Source organism: Silene latifolia, unplaced genomic scaffold, assembly GCF_048544455.1.
Source record: "Silene latifolia isolate original U9 population unplaced genomic scaffold, ASM4854445v1 scaffold_57, whole genome shotgun sequence".
Taxonomy (NCBI): domain Eukaryota; kingdom Viridiplantae; phylum Streptophyta; class Magnoliopsida; order Caryophyllales; family Caryophyllaceae; genus Silene; species Silene latifolia.
The window spans coordinates 4,383,228-4,402,400 of NW_027413480.1; positions in this window are offsets into that span (position 1 = coordinate 4,383,228).

Below are 19,173 nucleotides of genomic sequence, written 5' to 3' on the forward strand. Positions count from 1 at the left end.
AAGTCTCTTGACTAAAATGCTAATATCCATGGAGATCTATCTCATTAGATCCGGATGTTTACGATGCGCCATGCTACTCTCAAATATTCACCCGAGAATATTTCTAATCACTAATATGTCAAGCACATATTTAGACTAAGAAACTCACTTTAGCTCCCACTAAACTCCATGTATCATTATGTTATCTCGACACTCGAGTAATACCGTTTTGATAGACTACATGATTGAACCCAAAATTCCAACTCTTTGACGTATATAGATCACAAAAGGGATCTTTCAAGCATGCCAGACTTCTTAGCATTGACAAGATCAACAAAACTTCTCCCAAGGAGAAAGTTTCATTATTAATTTGCCGAATCTCATCCTCATGAGAAGCTATATTGCTAAGAACATACGAATTGATAAAGGCATTTGGGTTGTCACAAACCTCTCTATAACCAACCCAAATTTTAAACATCTTAGGTAACCTTTACGACAAGATCAAGGTAACCTACCAAAGTATTCACCTTAAATCAAGTCTCGAAAACAACTCGTATTTCCTTCCTTATCACATCTTCTGTAAGGAGGCTAATTTGAATTGCATGGTGACACGCCCTCACATAGAATTCATACTATAGAAAAGCCTTTGATGAGAGTTTAAGATTCGTCACTTTTGAAAAGTAACACAATATTATCGCAAAATTATCTCTTTATAACCACTGAGCCACAATAAAGAACGTCTTCTTGCATTATACTCAGTTTGTGGGTCTTGGACTTCCGTAAGTTCAAAATTTCTCTCACTCTGTCTTCCAGAAAATGAAATTTTTTCTGGAAAGACAGTATTATGAGCCACAAACTCTTTGTGCTCGTTTGGGAGGAGTAAAAACCAAGTGGTTCAATTTTGGATAACCTTCACAAATACACAAATTGGTTTTCAACATATACATATATGATCCCAAATGTATAAAAACACAAGTTAGGGACTCTCCCTATCCATATCTCATATGCAGTCATTTAGGCTATTATAGTCGGGTTTTGAACTTTTAGTGAGAAAATAGCTTATAAAATTGCGAAAAATCTCAAACTATATCACATAAAGTTCGGTTTATCTTCTTGACTACACCATACTCTATGGTGTCCTTAGAAGAAGGTATATGTGAACTGGTTCACAATCTTCTTAGTGATCATCAAGGTCATTACTTGATATTACCCATTTGACCTTCAGAGTCATTACTTTGAAACTTCCGATCAACATCTTGATCTTGTCGTGCTTTTGCTTTACTACTTCATTTTAAAAATATTACACGTTTCAAAAATCACTTTTATGTCTTATTAAATAGATATGTGGTATTCATATCTACTTAACATTACGATAAAAGTAACGAAGTATATAAAAGCTACTATTTGCCTTACACATCCGTATGTATATGGTCAATCACCTCACTATTTGTGTTTCTTTTCTGCAAAAGAAAACATAATACATGCACACATACCATAAGATTCTCAATCAAATGGTTATACGATGCGCTAATCATTTATATGTTAACGAATTTACTTGAGGTTTGATCAAATGGGTTCACCGGATGAGAGACTTTAAAATATACAATATAGTATAATATTTAGTTTTCGTGAAGAATGTAAAATTCCTCTAACTTGAGTGGTCTAAACCAACCACCAAGTTATCATAGGATTAGGTACAACCTTTTGTTTTAAATCATATGAGTGATGCCTTCTATGTATAAACATAGATGTTTACATTCTTTTAAAACTAAATTTAGGTACATTTGTCCCCATCGAAATCATTGCTACTCTAGCACCACTTCGATACAAAAATGTCCTATGCTAGATGTCTTACGTTTTATCAATTCATGTAAACTTCTTTACAAAGAAATGACCCGTACTTGGTATCTCATACCAAGATAGTGGAACTAGCCTATCCATTGAGTAGTTGTCTCTTTCAACTTTGTTCTATCGCATACATCTAGGGTTGATACTTCTTAACTCCCACTCACTTTCACATTCCTCTTTGCTTCAATCAAGCAAAAATGAATCTTATGAAGACCTATCTTCAAGTCATTCGTGATATGGTATACACTTAGTAAAAGTGAATTACTATAAAGTGAGTGCAACATGTGGCAAAATCTCAACTTCTTGCGAAATTGGACTACCTAACCGTTCAATTTTCATCATATGTCTAAACTCTTTAGCGCATAAACAATCGATTTGGCCTTTCTCGAATTGAGCCATTTGACGGTATCATATTGGAGTATTCTTTGTGTTTTTGAAAACTCTTTTCGCAAACTTTTGAATTACTCTTGAGTAATTAAAACTAATATGTCATCTTCTTGACGGAGGTGTCACTTTCGAAATCAAGACACTCTTGATAAAATGTGACTCCTTATTGTTAAACTCATAATAAGAGTTCGCAACATTAAACCCCTTTTAAATATGTATGGATATTGAGTTGTATAATAATCACAATAATTGTTGTAAGCTTATGTAGGTGAATTGGTAAATCATGTTACCAATCATTGCTACCGAATTCTTTCAAAGAAACCACTTCTATGAAAGAACGAAACGAGTATAATTATAAATAGAGGATGAAAGGAGGATGAAGTGTGCGATGTCGTAGTAAATACATTAATGAAAAAGAACGAAAAATAGGAAAATTTGACATTCAATGTTTTAAAAATACTTGTGAAAACATGTTCAACAAGTTTTAACATTTATATAATGATCTTTCACTAAATTATATAAATTATTCCAAGATCCGTCTTTAGACAAAAATAGGCATCGCTTGGGCGAAACATCCCATAATTGTGTAAATTCAGTAAGTCATGTTGACTAATTCTACCTCTAGAACTCTTGGTTGACGAATTTACTTAAATCCATCAACTAGCCCCGGAACATAAGACCGTCTTATATCCTATTGAGTCCAACCAATTTTGGCGTGTGATAACCGCTTACCACCCTACTTACTCAAGGTAAAAAGAGAACACCCCGCTTGGGCGAGCGTGGCTCTAATGAACAAGAGATTCATAGGTGTTACTAACTGGTAAGGCTAATCTCAATTTTGGTTATGTGAGAGATCTTGTCAATTTAGTCATAAATTCCCTATAAGTGAACTAAGTCGGTGAATGTAAATGACGTGAATTGACAATCGCGAAGATAAAATGCATGTGAATGGCGATTTTGGTATGCGCGAAAATAAAACAAGTAAACAAGTAAGCATATGAATAAATCCTAGTATGGCCACCTAGTTAATAAAAACTAGTCTATTACATTTCGGAAACCAACTCCTTGGTCCCTTGCCTCTTCATTCCAAAAGTGGCTTCTTCTTGTGGGATTTGGAACACCTTCCAAAAATAGACTCCGTCTTTTGGAAGCGCTGGTAAGAATAACTATTACAATTGAATTACATAGCTATTCCTATTATACATTAATTAATAAAATAAATAAAACTATTAATTAATTACAAACCGACGATAGGAGATCGTATTTAATTACAAACAAATCGATATTCCCATTCATTTCGGGTAATAACGATTAAAATAAACTAGGCCATACTAGATACAACAAGATAAATACTTTAAATAAATGACAATCATTCATTCAACTTAAATAAATATGCTTAAAATGCTGTAAAAAGATGCCAAAATCGCCCTATTAATCAATCGTTGGAATCCATCTCGGTTTTTGTGGATTTAATCGATTTTTAACTTGTAAAAATCAATAATCAACTCTTAAATCTCATTTAAGTCCAAAATAATTGTCCAAACTATTTTGAACCTCAAAATTAGTCCTCACTTATTTAATGATGAATAATTAGTTTGATTTGGTGATATTTTGCTAATTAATCGGTAAAATCATAATTTTTAAGTAATAAATCCAAAATAATTGAAACATTACCCAAACAATTGAAACAAAAACTTTGAGTATTCTGGAACACTACCAAGAACACCAAAAAGTCATAAAAATTGCCCAAAAAATCCGGATAAATTTTATGAAGAAAAAGATCAATATTTATCGGTTTTAACCACTAAAACCAATAAACATCAAAACAAGTTGAAATCACATTTTAAACTTCACTTTTACCTTTTAAATAATATTTTCAAATGTACATAAATTTATCATAGGCAGGAACAAATATTTTGAAATTATGATTAATTTATTTCACTTTTATCGACTTTTATCTCATAAAATCAATAAATATGCAAAAATTCAAACCAACCTTCAAAATTTTGCATACAATCTATAGAAATCATGCATGAAACACCATAAAAATTTCATGACCCGAATCAACTTTTAACTAATTTTAGTCAATTTTTAACTAAAAAACGGCAAATTTAACCACAAATCTTTTGAGATCATAAGGTATGCATGGCCAAAAATTTTCGTGCTAAAACCTCTTTTAACACTATTTTTGATTTTTCCAAATTATCTCATAATTTGTTCAATATGCTTAAAATCAACATGCAAATTACAAGCCTAAGCTCTGATACCACTTGAAAGATCATAGATCCATATTAGACTCTCTAATAAAAATTAAATTAACTCATAACTTGATTTTATGTGATCTATGTATCATGCATGCAATATAAAAGCATATTAATATAAAAGAAGAGGAAAACAAATTTCCTTACATTGAGAAATGGTAGTATTTGGGTACAATCAAGATCACCCATCTTATTTATTCTTGAGCTATTTAAATGTGGAAGATCCTCCAAAAGACCAACCTCCAAAGTAGAAGGTCTCCTTCCTTAATCCACCTAAGAACTTACCCCAAAATCTTACTAATATTAACTAGATATTATGTAAGATGGCCCTTGAAAAATAATACAAATCTATTACTAATACTCTTAGTAATTTTGTTTTGATTATTAACTCTTAATAATTTTCTTTTGATTTTTTAGAGAGATTAATTAATTTTCCACACATGCAAGAGTTGAGTTGAGTTGGAAAAATAAAAACAACACAAATGTTGTATGTTTGAGTGAGGAGGACGGTTGGAGGAGGAAAAGGGGAGTGTTTTTCCTTTCTTTTTAATGAGCCAATGCATGTTGGCTTTGTAAGAACAAAAGAAGAGAATTGGGAAGAACAAAAGTTAAGTGGAGAAAAGCATGCATGAGAACAATCATCATGCCCTCCACTACCTCTTGTACCGTGTAAATGGACCCATTATAGGTCCATTTCGATTTTACAATTTGTCTCACAAATCGATATAAATCTTCCGTCTTTAACATCTTTTATGATAAAAACGTTTCCCAATTATTTCCGTCTTAAAAAACACTCCGTAAAAATATATGTACTGCTACACATATGTTTACATACTAATACTAATCACATTAGTCAATTAGTACAAATTTAACAATTAATTACTTATTCAATTATCGCATAATTAAATAACAATTTCCCCGCTCGAGTTCACAACTCAATATCTCTCTAAATCAATTTAATGGACTAACTTATTAGTCAATAAATCAAGGGACTAAATAAATTGTATCTCATACAATTAATTAGTTGTCAATTGGGGTTCGTTCCTTTAGGTGTGACCGAAAGGGGTCAGTTGATCACCGCCGTCTCACGACAATAACGTCAAACTCTAGTTAGCGAACCGTTATCAATTTACGTTAATCAACTGACGAGGATCAAATAGTTAAATATCTGATGATATTCCTTTAATGAGATTTATTATGTAAACGCACTATTGTGGAGGACACTAACTCCAACATTCCCATGATTCCAACATTGGTGTTTTTCAGGATGTTTTTGTGAGTTTTGTTTTTGTTTTTGTCAATCCTGGGCAGAAGCAGGATTTGGTTGTTGTCAATGGGAAGTTTTTGGGATGTTGCTTAATATTTTGAAGGGTATTTTGGTGAGGCAATTTCATGTTCTTTGTTGGTAGGTTCGTGGATGTGGGAACCATCGGATGACTCCTCATTTTCAACAGTTGTTGGTTGGTGAACGGAGAGTTGGTTTTCTCCTTGATGGTCAGGTTCATTTTCAGTACTACCAAACTTCTTCTCCAAATTAGCTACTCGAGTGTTCAAGTCATCGATAGTAACTTGCAGCTTTGAGAATATGTTGTTGATGGAGACGAAGAACATCATTATAGCGCTTTGTAGGCCATCTTCGTCAATTGCATGAATTTTCTCATCGTCGGGAGAGATGAGATGAGAGCAGTTCAGGGAAGATTTCTGATTGTGTCCAATAGGGTTTTCTGGAGGGTTGTTTTTGTTGTTTGCTGAGGGAGGTAATGGTAATTCTCCCTTTTCAATCATATCAAGTATGGCACCTTTTAGAGGGAGACACATTTCTGTGTCATGTCCGCGACAAAACAGTTTTCCTTCCCATCTACGTCCTCGCTTGCTTGGTAGAGGGTCTGGAGTTGGACCAATCGGCTTAAGCTTTCCTTTGGAGATTAGCCTTTCCAAGGCTACGGCATAAGACATGCCCAGATTACGGAAGGACCTATGAGGTCGACCGGTTTTGGAAGCCTTCCAAGTAGGGTTGGTTTTGTCGTTGGCAAGTAGTAAGCTTTCAAGGAGCTTAACCCTTTGCTCAACATCAGAAGAGGGGAAATTCCCGGTTATCATTTTTTCCTCAACATGGGAGAGACGAGTGCTCAAGTTTTCAAAGGTAGCTATGAGTCGAAGGACCATGTTGTTGGTTTCGACAGAAGTCATGGCGGATGCAGATTAATCAGCTTCTTGAGTTTTTTGTTGACGATTGATGGCACCCAAGGGATTCCTATTTGACATAACGATAGGCGTTATAACTTGTCTTGGAAACGGATTGCACAAACAAAGGCAAGTATGAGACATATGTACAAAAGGCAGTTTTGTTGTGGAGACGCGACGGTGTGACTAGGTTATGAGTTCATTAAAGATCGTGAACGAACTCTTGTGTTTGAACTCTTGGTGCATGACTTGAATTTAGACTTGAGTGTTTACTTTAGCATAGTGGTGCCTAGATAGACAACTTCTGACTCAGTTTGGATGTACTTGATGGCGTGATGCCGTTGGACAAGACATGTACACAAACTTGACCTTTGACCCGTAATGTAGGGGAAAGATGGGTTTAATACCCGAGAGGTTTTGACTCTCCTAACGCCATTGAATATGTCTCGACAATTAGGCCACACGACCTAGACTAGAAGATAGGTACTAACTTTGGCAGAGACTCGACGTTATCTAGACGACTTAACTTGAAATCGACTGGACTCCAATCGACTCGAGCCTGAATCGGAAAGGTAGACTGAAATTTTTGAAAATAGAAATTTTCAAAAAGGTACATTTGTCGTTTTATGGACGGTTTTCGAAGAGTAGGGATCTCCGAAAGTCGATCAGTTGAAGGGTTGTTTTAAATTTGTTTTCAAAAGACGGTTTGAGTTTGAGTTTGCGGCAGCTTTGAAAACAATGTGTTGTTTCCGAAGACGGTTTTTGAAATTCCGAATCACGGATTTGGAAAATCGAGAATTGAAGAATTTGGAATCGTCATCATAATGGCCATGAAAACGGTTAAATTTATTTTCAAAGGATTAAAAATTGGATCGAAAATTTGAAAACGGTTAAATTTGTTTTCAAAGATTAAGTTTTGGATTGAAATCTGAAAACGGTTAAATTTGTTTTCAAAGATTTGATTTTGAAGTGAAATTTGAAAACAGTTAAATTTGTTTTCAAATGGTTTGAAATTGGATTTGAAATCTGAAAACGGTTAAATTTGTTTTCAAAGATTTGATTTTTGTTTGGAATTTGAAAACGGTTAAATTCGTTTCCAAATGATTTGATTTTGAATGAAATTTGAAAACGACTAAATTGGCTTTCAAATGATTTGATTTTTAATTGGAATTTGAAAGCGGTTAAATTGGCCTTCAAATGATTTGATTTTGAATTAGAATTTGAAAACGGTTAAATTCGTTTTCAAATGATATGATTTTTGATTTGAATTTGAAAAGAGTTTAATTTGTTTTCAATGATTTGATTTTTGATTTGGAATTCGAAAACGGCTAAAATCATTTTCAAGACTTGAAATTGTAAATTGTGAGGATTGAATTCGTCATTACGACGGGTTAGAAAACCGTTTTAACCTTTGAAAGACGGTATGCAAATCGAAAAGTGTGAGAATTGATATCGTCATTACGACGGCTTAGTAAAGCCAAATTTGATTTCGAAAACGAGATTGAAATTTGGAAAGTTGCACTGGTTGAAATCGTCATTACGATGGTTTGAAAAACGTTTTTGTTTAAAAATTGATTTCGAATTTTGAAAATTCGAGGGTATAATTCGTCATTACGACGGCGTAAAAGGACGCTTTGAGAATGCGACGGTCGACGACAGACCGAGGTTTATAACGACCGTTATGACGACGTAAAAGGGTATTTGAAATGGTTATAAAAACCAGGTTTAACATCGTCATTACGACGACACAAAAAGGTGGGCAACGGTCGGCGAAAGACCGATGTTTGAAACGGCCATTATAACGGCGCAAAAAGATGCTTTGAAACGGTTGTGAAAAACCGGGTTTGAAAATCGTCATTACGACGGCCTAGAAAGGCGTGTTGAAATGGTTGTAAAAAACCGGGTTTTAAAAACGTCATTACGACGGCCTAAAAAGGCGTGTTAAAATGTGACAGTCGGCGAAAGACGGAGGTTTGAAACGGCCATTATAACGGCGCAAAAAGGTGTTTTGAAAGTTTGAAAATGACACGGAAGGACTTATGATCACATAACACATAAGCACCTGCAGTTTCATTATATTATGCATAATGCTGACACGGGTTTTGGCTTAATAGGGTGGGTTACACACCAAGCAATCAAACCCTGATTTTCGAGAGAGATACCTATCCAAACAAAATGTGTAAGGAGGGTGCCCTAGCCTCGTGCTCGAAAGTGATGAAAGCTCTTTGACGAAACAGAAATGTGTAACGTCAACGGCATGCTTGACTCAATCGGGATTCAAAACGCGGGGATGAGAAAACTCGCGCCGACGAGACGATCCAATTGGGCGAAAAGGCTTAGGTTGTGGGCCTGGACAAGGAACCCGACTTATGACCTTAATATCAATTAATGCACTTTAACCACGACCTCGTTCGAGTTTCACCTCTAAGGATCACAAAGACACAAGTGTCCTAGTTTTCCCCAGCGGAGTCCCCAAATTGTGGACATGGGTCACAAGCCGGTCTGCGGGCGAGATGCCGCCTGCCGGTCCGTAAACACAAGCCTTACATAGATATCCAAGCCAATCTGTGGACATGCAACGGTCTAGGAAGCCACACTCAGTGACTTAAAAATGCTTTCAACCGAATCGTTTTAGATCGGTCGGTTTCGTCTCGGTAAAGGTCTCGAAATGATGCAGAGATGTGCGGAGTCGCCACCAAGCATTTGTGGAATGCTTAGAACCCGTTCGAATCCACTTTATATCTAGGTCAATCAAGGCAAAAAACGATGCTTGACATAGGTACTAAAGATAAGGACTCGTCCCCCTTTTAGCATTCTATACCTAAAATGACTCTCGTGCGCCCTGGATAAGGCCATCCACTATCCAAAGGTTATGAGCAAGGGGTAAGGGTACATATTAGGAAGCCCTTTAATCGGACACCCAATCTTGCCCGCGTTAGCGGCCTCTACTGATCGATCGTGGTTGTTTAAGTGCAAGAATTGATAAAACAGTTTAAATGCATGAATGCGCATCCAAAAGTCTTAACCTAACATGTGAGAATTTGCTAAGTCGGTTTGTTTATCCACATAGCATGAAATTGATTTCGATGTTGGATTTAGATTGATTTGCATGTGAAAACGGAAATTAAACATCTATTTACCAAATTCGGGTCATGATGCTTAACACGATCCATTTATTTGAAAAAGTGTGTCAAATGACAAAGTGTAAAAACGCAAACTTGTCAATCTGATCCGTCATGTATTCGGATTAACCGTAATTGGGATCATCCTAGACAAGTATCAAAATAAGACAGAACAGTGCCTGACAACCCCTTTGGGGTACGAGCCTATTGGCGAGGGAACAGGGTCTGTCCAGGTTTTGAAATATGAAACCGGTTGGCCTCTTGGGGTGCGAGCCATGAGCCGACCTAAGGGGGCGTCTCCTGGTTGTTGAAAAGGTTATTTAAAACCATATTTATGGTGAAAGATTTGCATGTATGATTTGCATGACTCGGAATAATTACTATTGTGTTAGTAATATTCATTGTCGGATTTGCAAGTTTGAAAAGCATAATAAAATGGTAAAAGGAAAATGTTTGATTTGAACTAATTATGTTAAGTTCAGTTATTTGTAATTAGTCATGGTTGTCATCGTACTCGGATTAAACCGACATGGTATAAAGAACCAAGGATGATTATGAATTATGACTAATTTGTTTGCAAATGTAAATAAATGAGAAAAATGGTAAATAAAATAAAAGGGGGTTAAAATACCCTTTAATTTTTAATTAACCAATAATATCATCGAGTCACGGAATAAACCGTCATGGTATAAAGAACCAAGGATGATTTTTGTACTGGTCAAAATAATTGTCATAAAAATGAATTAAAATGGTAAAATCCGTAAAAAGGAAATAAGTAAAAATAAAAGAAAGTGTTGAAGGAAAGACGAACTCAAACACATTTGATTCTGACCTGGACACCCACAAGAGGCGCGAGCCTCCCTGCATAGCAAGGAGCTTCTGTCTCAGGCCAAAACTCCGTTTTGGCTCGTCTAACATATGTTTGAATCGTGTTATGCATTGTTCATGCATGTAAACTCATAAAAACAGTAAAGACATGAACTAAGTGAGTTGTTTACACCCTCAAACTTACGTGCATTGATTTTTGCGAAGTAGACGACTTTAGAGACGGTTTTCTCGTTGTGACTAATCGCGATCAAAGAAGTTTAAAAAAGGTGCCTTAAAAAAGGATTTTGTTTTGAAAATATGTTGAAAATATGTTATTGAAAAACATGTTGATTAATGTTGAGTTGGTCGAATGGGTCGGTCGAATGCACGGCGATGGTACCAAACAAAATGTGTAAGGCTTGTGTTTACGATCGGTAGATCGTAAACACGTGTCGATTTTGTGACTTACGAAGTCGGGTCTAGAGGTTTAAGGGAGAAGTGAGGGGCGGACACTCGCGTGAGGATTATGGTGTGTGATGGTGGGTATTTATAGAGAAATGTGGGATGGTAGGTCAGTTGAGTTTGCTTAGAGGCTAAGCAGACACCCCATTGAGGCGCGAGCTACCTTGTGATACAAATGGGTGTCCCTTTCAATTTGGGCGTGGCCTTTGATCTATTTATTATTTGGTTGGATTGATTTGTGGTATTGAAATGAGATATCGTGTAACAATATGGGCACCTAATAAGATGATTTTGGGTGTTACTTGAGGTAGGTGTTTTGTGTGCTTGACTCGGGATTGACCCGTGTGAGTCGGGATTTGAATTTGGAGTCGGTTTTTGGCACGGTGTCGGTTTTGACTCTAATTAGGGGCATTTTAATGCAAATGGCAAGATAAAACTATTCATGGCATTATTTTCGACATTCGAGATTTGGTTTGACTCGGGTTGACTTAGGTTGACTCGAGTTGCGGGTTTCTGAGTCGGTTTTGGGTCCGAAGACGGTTTTGACTCTAATTAAGGTCATTTTAATGTAAATGACATGATAAAGACATTCATGGCATTATTTTGACATTCGAGATTTGGGTTGACTCAGGTTGACTCGAGTTGCGGGTTTCTGAGTCAATTTTGGGTCCGAAGATGGTTTTAACTCTAAATAGTGTTATTTTAATGCAAATGAAGTTAGAAAACTTTTGAAATCATTTTTCATATCCGAGTAGTGCATTAAACCGTCTCACGTATAGCCAATCCACACACGCATATCAAAAACATGTTATAGTCTGATCATCATCGGGTGGTTTTTGGAAGGTGCAGATACTGGTATCTACACCCGAATGCACATTTCTGAGGATTTAGTCTCATGTTGTATTTCCGCAGATGAGCGAAGAATTTCCAGAGGGCGTTGATGTGGCCGTCCCGTTCTCTTGACTTGATAATCATATCATCGACATATACCTCTACCTCCTTGTGCATCATATCATGTAGAAGAGTGGTAGCGGTTCTATGATAGGTTGCTCCAGCATTGATGAGACCGAAGGGCATGACCGTATAGCAATATGTACCACACTGTGTAGTGAATGCAGTCTTGTGCATGTCTTCCTCCGCTATTTTGATCTGGTTGTACCCATCATACCCGTCCATGAATGATAGGAGGGCGTGCTCGGCGGTATTGTCCACCAGAATGTCAACATGTGGCAAAGGGAAGTCGTCCTTTGGACTCGCCTTGTTCAGATCCCTGAAGTCGACGCAAACCCGAATTCTCCCGTCTTTCTTTGGCACAGGAACAATGTTGGCCACCCAGTTAGAATACTCAGACACTTTGATGAAACCGGCCTTGAACTGTTTATCCACTTCTTCTTTGATTTTCAGGGCCCACTCTAGGCGCATTCGGCGCACCTTTTGCTTCACGGGTTTAGCTCCGGGCTTAATGGGTATCCGGTGCTCAGCAATTTTCTTGTTAATCCGAGACATATCTTTGTAGGACCAGGCGAATACGTCCTTGTATTCGTGTAGGAGGTCAATGAATTGTCGTATTTCCGAGGGGTCAAGGGTTGTCCCTATCCTAAGTTCTTGAGGTGTGTTGTCGTTTCCTACGTTAATAAGTTCGGTCTCCTCAATGATGGGGGTCCTGGTTTCCCGTTTGTCAAGTTCTTTGGCTAAGTGAGGTGGGTAGTCACTCAAGTCAAATTCCTCATAGTCATTCAGAATTGCATTGCAGTAAATTGAGACGAGTCATAAGCAAACTTAGCGTTCATTAAGTTGAATCGAGCGAAAAGCTCGGACAGGACAGACATCTCATGATCGGTTAAAGGCGACACAGCAGAGGAGGTGGCCCCTGGAACAGGCTCCAGGTTGTCACCTTCCACGGGAGTGGGGACGACCCTAGTTGACTCAACCTCTGAAGCAGCCACAAGTTTGTGATATAACAGTGGGAAGGGGACCTTGACTGGGGCATCAGGAGTGCTATGAGCTAAAACAGACTCTGACTCCGACTCCGACTCAGATTCTTCTTCACTTCCCTCTTTGAACATATGGCCTTCTCCAGTTGTGATCTTGAGAATGCGGCCTTGGCGATCGGTCCACTTGACAGTTTTCCTCCAGCCTTGTGTATCCTTCTCCAGAGAATCGAGGCGGTGGGGTCAAACTGGTTGTCCCTTAGAGCAATGTTGATGATGTTCTCATAGTCGAGGTGCTTGATGTTATCTTCCCCAAAGATAAGAGTGACAGCTTGTCCGTCGAGGCATGGGGACGACTTAGACTCGGTTGATGCAGCTTCGGTGTTGTTGGGGATGAAGTAGCAGTCCTGGAAAACTTCTACATCCGGGTACTTGACCCTGGCCACAGAGTCATAGATCGGTTCCGGAAAGCCGTGGTAGAGCTCGGACTCTCCCTCGAGGACAAAGTATCCATTGAGGGTCAGATGATAGGGACGGAGAATAACTCTGTGCTTCTTGCGCTTCCGAATTAGGAGGTTCATCTCCTGGATATCTTCATCGGTAGGTTCATAGCCCAGCCCGAAGGGGATATTGGGAGACCTTAGCCTATTTCAAGGGAGGTAAGGTGCTCTTCAGCGGATTGAGAGGTAAACCCAGGAAGTAACCCTGGTGCATCAGAATGCGGTTGACTGTGAGGTTGGCAAATGGGTCACAATCAGAGGGTGCTGATTCATCAGTTAGGGCATTCACAACTTGAAATCCCCACATCTCGTTGTCGTCCTCCTCGATGGTTTGGGAGGCTATTCCCTTTTCCGTGACGGCTTTGATCGGGGAAGTAGGAATCGTGATCGTTTTCCCGTTAAAGGGGACCCTGATTTTCTGATGAAGGGTGGAGGTAACTGCCTTGACGGCGTGGATCCAGGGACGTCCCAGAAGCATGTTGAAGGAGGCGTCGATGTCGACTACCTGGAAACTGGTTTGCCTTTCCAGTAGTCTGGTTGCGACGGTTAGAGTGATAAGCCCTGCGACCTTACGACGAGTGTCGTCATAAGCGCGTACTCCTTTATTGGTTGGGACCAAATCAGTTTCCTTGATACCCAGTTTATGAGCTGTTTTGAGGGGAATGACATTTACCGCGGATCCCTCATCCACAAGAACCATAGGCACATTCTTTTTGAGGCACTGTACGGTGATGTACAGGGTCAGGTTATGATTGGATCCGAAGGGAGGGATATCTTCATCAGAGAAGATGACCAGGTTGCTCAAGTCGGGGACATCCCTGGTCACGTGTGCCACTACGTCTTCGGGGGAGGAGGTAGAGGGCACAGTCAGTTTTCCCAAGGCTTGTAGTAGAGCGTGCCGATGCTCGAAGGATGTAGCAATCAGTTGCCAAATTGAGATTTCGGCTTTTGCTTTCTGCAGTTGTTTGAGGATCGAATTCTCTGGAGCCTTCAGTTGAGTGTCCACGTCTGGGACAGTTTGGTCATTCGTAGTTGGAGCGACCGTTGAATTGTTCGGGTTTTGATAGGGGCGTCCGGACCGGGTAAGATGACCGATCTCTTTTACCCGTTTCTCTTTCCCTGGGACTATATAGATATCCTCAGCATCATCTCACCAGATACCATTGATTTCGGGATCTCGGGGGTACCTGGGAGGGATATTCCTTGGTGGGCAGTTTTTGTGAGGGATATTTTTGTGAGGGTAATTTTTGTGAGGGTAGTTTTTGTGAGATTGATTATGGTAGGGGTGATTATTGTGAGGGTGATTATTGTGAGGTGTATGCCAGAATGGTTGCGGGAGCAATCCTTCCTGGTGAAGGTAGTTTTGGGTGCTTTGGGGACCCTTGGTCCATAAGCCTTTTCAGGGCGCTTGCATAAGTTGACCCTATGTTGGTGAACACTCTTTGAGGGCGCTCAGCTCTCTTGGCGGTTGATGTGCATCCCTGGTAGCCTCTACCGGTGGTTTTTGCTAGGACACCCTTTCGGAGGTCGTCTTCAATACGGGTTCCAAGGATTTGCAGATCCTAGAACGTCTTGATGTTTTGGTACCTCAGTAAGTTGGCATACACCGGGCGGAGATTGTTGACAAACTTTTCCACCAAAGTTGACTCACTCGGCTTGCTGACCAACTTAGTGCTTACTCTCCTCCAACGGGTCACGAATGCGGTGAATTCCTCCTTATCATTTTGGGTTAGGACCTCAAGAGTACGGGTATTGGCTTGGATTTTGACATTATCGGCATAATACTTAGCAAATTCAACTGCAACCTCATCCCAGGTAGTGAGGTTCTTCGGGTCAAGGGAGTAGTACCATTGGCGAGGGATCGGTTCCAAGGATGATGGAAAGATCCGGGTGAAAAGTTCCTATTTAGCCTCTTTTATGGCCATGTAGTCTTTGAAGGCTCGGATGTGATTGAGTGGGTCCTCCACTCCCTTGAATTTGGGCACATCAGTTAGGGTAAAGTTGTCAGGTAGTTGATCCCCAACGGGTTCAAATCTTCGATTGTTTTTAAGGTGGATATTGTTACCCCGGGCTAGGAGTTGTTCTTCCAGGAGTTTGAGCCTTTTCTCAGTTTCAGTTAAGGGGGAGTGTTATGTTCTCCAGTTTCCTTGTTTTCCAGGGTGTCGATACGGGTCTCAGCTGAGCAGTTGTGACATCTCTCTAGTCATTGTTGTTGTTGGATGAAGCTGAAGACGGGGCCATGGTTCTGAGGCAGAGAAATGGCTCACATTACAACTCAATCTTACACGGTTCAAAGACTGAACGCAGATAACACAAAGGACGGAACAAAGATCAGAGTCATCAAGACGAGGGTGACCGTGTGTGGTACCTCGGTGTTGACTCGATTTATAATGTGATGGTGTTGACTGGACTTCGACTCGCGTCCAACGTAGTGGCGTGACGCCGTTTGACGAGTCTCGTGGTGAGACGACTCATAAGTAAAGACCCATAAGTACGTTTGCTTCGACTCGATAGACACAAGGCGGAATTGGAATGGTGGACTGAAGTTTTCGAAAATAGAAATTTTCAAAAAGATTCGTTTGTTGCTTTATGGACGACTTCCAAAGATAGGGATCTCCACAAGCCGGTCTAGTTGAAAGGTCGTCTTAAGTTTGTTTGCAAAAGACGGTTTGAGTTTGAGTTGGCTCGGAAAACAACGTACTGTATCCCAAGACGGTTTTTGAAATTCAAAATTGTATGTTTTGAAAATCGAGTTTGAAATGTTTGAAAAGGTCTCGGCGACGGTGCATGGTCCTCGGGATCTCGAAAGTGTCTCGAGAAAAGGGTGTGTGCTTTTCTCGGGTTTTGAAAGAGCTATTGTCGGCGCGAAACGGGTTAAAATCCGTCTCTAGACGCGGCGATTATAACGGCGTAAAAATGTGTTTTGAAGTGGTTGTAAAAAATCGAGTTTGAAAATCGTCATTACGACGGCCTAGAAAGGCGTGTTGAAATGGTTGTAGAAAATCGGGTTTGACAATCGTCATTACGACGGCCTAGAAAGGCGTGTTGAAATGGTCATAAAAACCGAGTATGAAAATCGTCATTACGACGGCCTAGAAAGGCGTGTTGAAATAGTTATAAAAACCGGGTTTGAAAATCGTCATTACGAAGGCCTAGAAAGGCGTGTTGAAATGGTTATAAAAACCGGATTTTGAAAATCGTCATTATGACGGCCTAGAAAGGCGTGTTGAAAAGCAACGGGGTCGGCGAAAGACCGAGGTTTGAAATGGCCATTATAACGGCGTGAAAGGGTGTTTTTGAAAGTTTGAAAATGACACGGAAGGACTTATGATCACATAGCACATAAGCACTCACAGTTTCATTATATTATGCATAATGCTGACACGGGTTTTGGCTTAAAAGGGTGGCTTACACACCAAGCAATCAAACCCCGATTTGCGAGAGGGATACCAATCCAAACAAAATGTGTAAGGAAGGTGCCCTAGCCTCGTGCTCGAAGGTGATGAAAGCTCTTTGACGAAATAGAAATGTGTATTGTCAACGGTATTCTTGACTCAATCCGGATTCGAAACGCGAGGATGAGAAAACTCACGCCGACGAAACGAGCCAATTGGTCGAAAAGGGTTAGGTTGTGGGCCCGGACAAGAAACCTGACCGTGACCGTAATATCAATTAATGCATTCCAACCATGACCTCGTTCGAGTCTCGCCATCTAGGGATCACAAAGGCACAAGTGTCCTAGTTGTCCCCAGCGGAGTCGCCTATCTGTGGACATGGCCACCTACACGTCAAGCCAATCTGTTGGACGTGTAGCGGTCTTTTGAAAGCCACGCTCGGCGGCGTAAAAATGATTTCGACCGGATCATTTTAGATCGGTCGGTTTCATCTCGGCAAGGGTCTCGAAACAATTAGAGATGTTCGGAGTCGCCACCAAGCATTTGTGGGATGCTTGGAACCCGTTCGAATCCACTTTATACCTCGGTCAAACGAAGCACAAAGCAGTGTTTGACATAGGTACTAAAGATAAGGAATCGTCCCTCTTTAGCATCATATCTATAGAATGACTCTCGTACGCCCTGGATAAGGTCGTCCACTATCCAAAGTTTATAAGTAAGAGGTGAAGGTACGTATTGGGAAGCCCTTTAATCAGACACCCAATCCCGCCCGCGGTAGCGGCCTCTACTGATCCATCTTGGTTGGTTGAATGCAAAAGTTGATAAAACGGTTTAAATGCATGGATGCGCATCCATTGGTTTAAACCTAGCATGTGAGAGCTTTCTATGTCGGTTTATTTAATCCAAGTATCAATTATAAGATTTCAAGTTGGATTTAATGTTGATTTGCATGCAAGACGGAAATTAAACACCCATTTACCGAGTTAGGTTTACGGTGCATAACGTGATCCATTTATCTTAGGAAGACGTTTTGCAAATACGACTTTTGAATGAGCAAATTAGTCATCTGATCCGTCCTATATCCGGTTTAGCCGGAGTCGGGATCGTCCTAGACTGATGCTGGAAAGGAGAACAGACCCTGCATCAGGAAGCCAGAAGAGGCGCGAGCCTATTGGCGATGCAAGAGGGTCGCCCCTGGTTTGAAAACAGAAAAAGGAATGGCCTGTTTAGGCGCGGGTCAATCAACGTAAGTGTATCAACTCGTTTGGTCGGAAAACTCGGTTTAAAACCGTTTTAGTAAGTAAAAAGAGTGTTTTGTTAAGTTTAGTGATGGTGTAGTGGTCGAGATGGTCGGTCAAGTTGTTTAATGCCCGATGACGGTACCAAACAATGTGTAAGGCTTGTGTTTACGATCGGTAGGTCGTAAACACGTGTCGGATTGTGACTTAGGAAGTCGAGTCGAGAATTTTAAGAGGGAGGTGAGGGGACGGACACTCGCGTAACTCTCAAATGGTTGCATTTGAGGGGTATTTATAGGAAAATCAGTGGTTGTGTGAGTTTTGAGCGACGTGGCCACCTGGGCTGCTCAAAGAGGCGCGAGCCGTGTAGCACGTCTTCGAGGTGTCTGGTCGCTTTCACACAAGTGCAATCCTGATTTGTTCTATCCTAGGATTTGGATGAACATGTTTGGTACTTGACTATATAAGATTCCGGGAAATCTTAACATAGAAGCATTTGAATGGTTTTGTTTTTTGTGTTTAACTCGGTTTGACTCGTTGTTGGATTCGGGATTTGAACTTTGAGTCGGTTTTTTGTCCGGTGTCGGTTTTGACTCTAGTTAGTGTCATTGCGACCCCGTCGTCATGCATTAAACACTCCAAGTACTTTTGAAAAGTTTTGAAATGTTTCATTTTCGAAATCGTTTTAAGTTTTCCGACACAAAGTTGTACACAAGCTGTCGGTCAAACGTTGCGATTCCTAAACATGTTGTAGTCCGATAATCACCGGGTGTTTGTTGGAATCTCAGCAGATACTGGGTAGCTACAGATACCATTTATAACAACGCGACCCGCCACCGTCTTAACACAACCCCAATAACATGGAATGTGTACCATTGGGCCCATTATTTGTCCTCACTTATGCCCAAAAGCACAAGGCCTTGTTACTAAGCGGTGGGTGGAATCCTTTATAAACATATCACAAGCTCCTTATTTTCCCGATGTGGGACAACTTTTCCTCTCAAACTCTTGGGATGTTACAAGAATAGATTCCTAATTATTAATAATATTGATGATCGT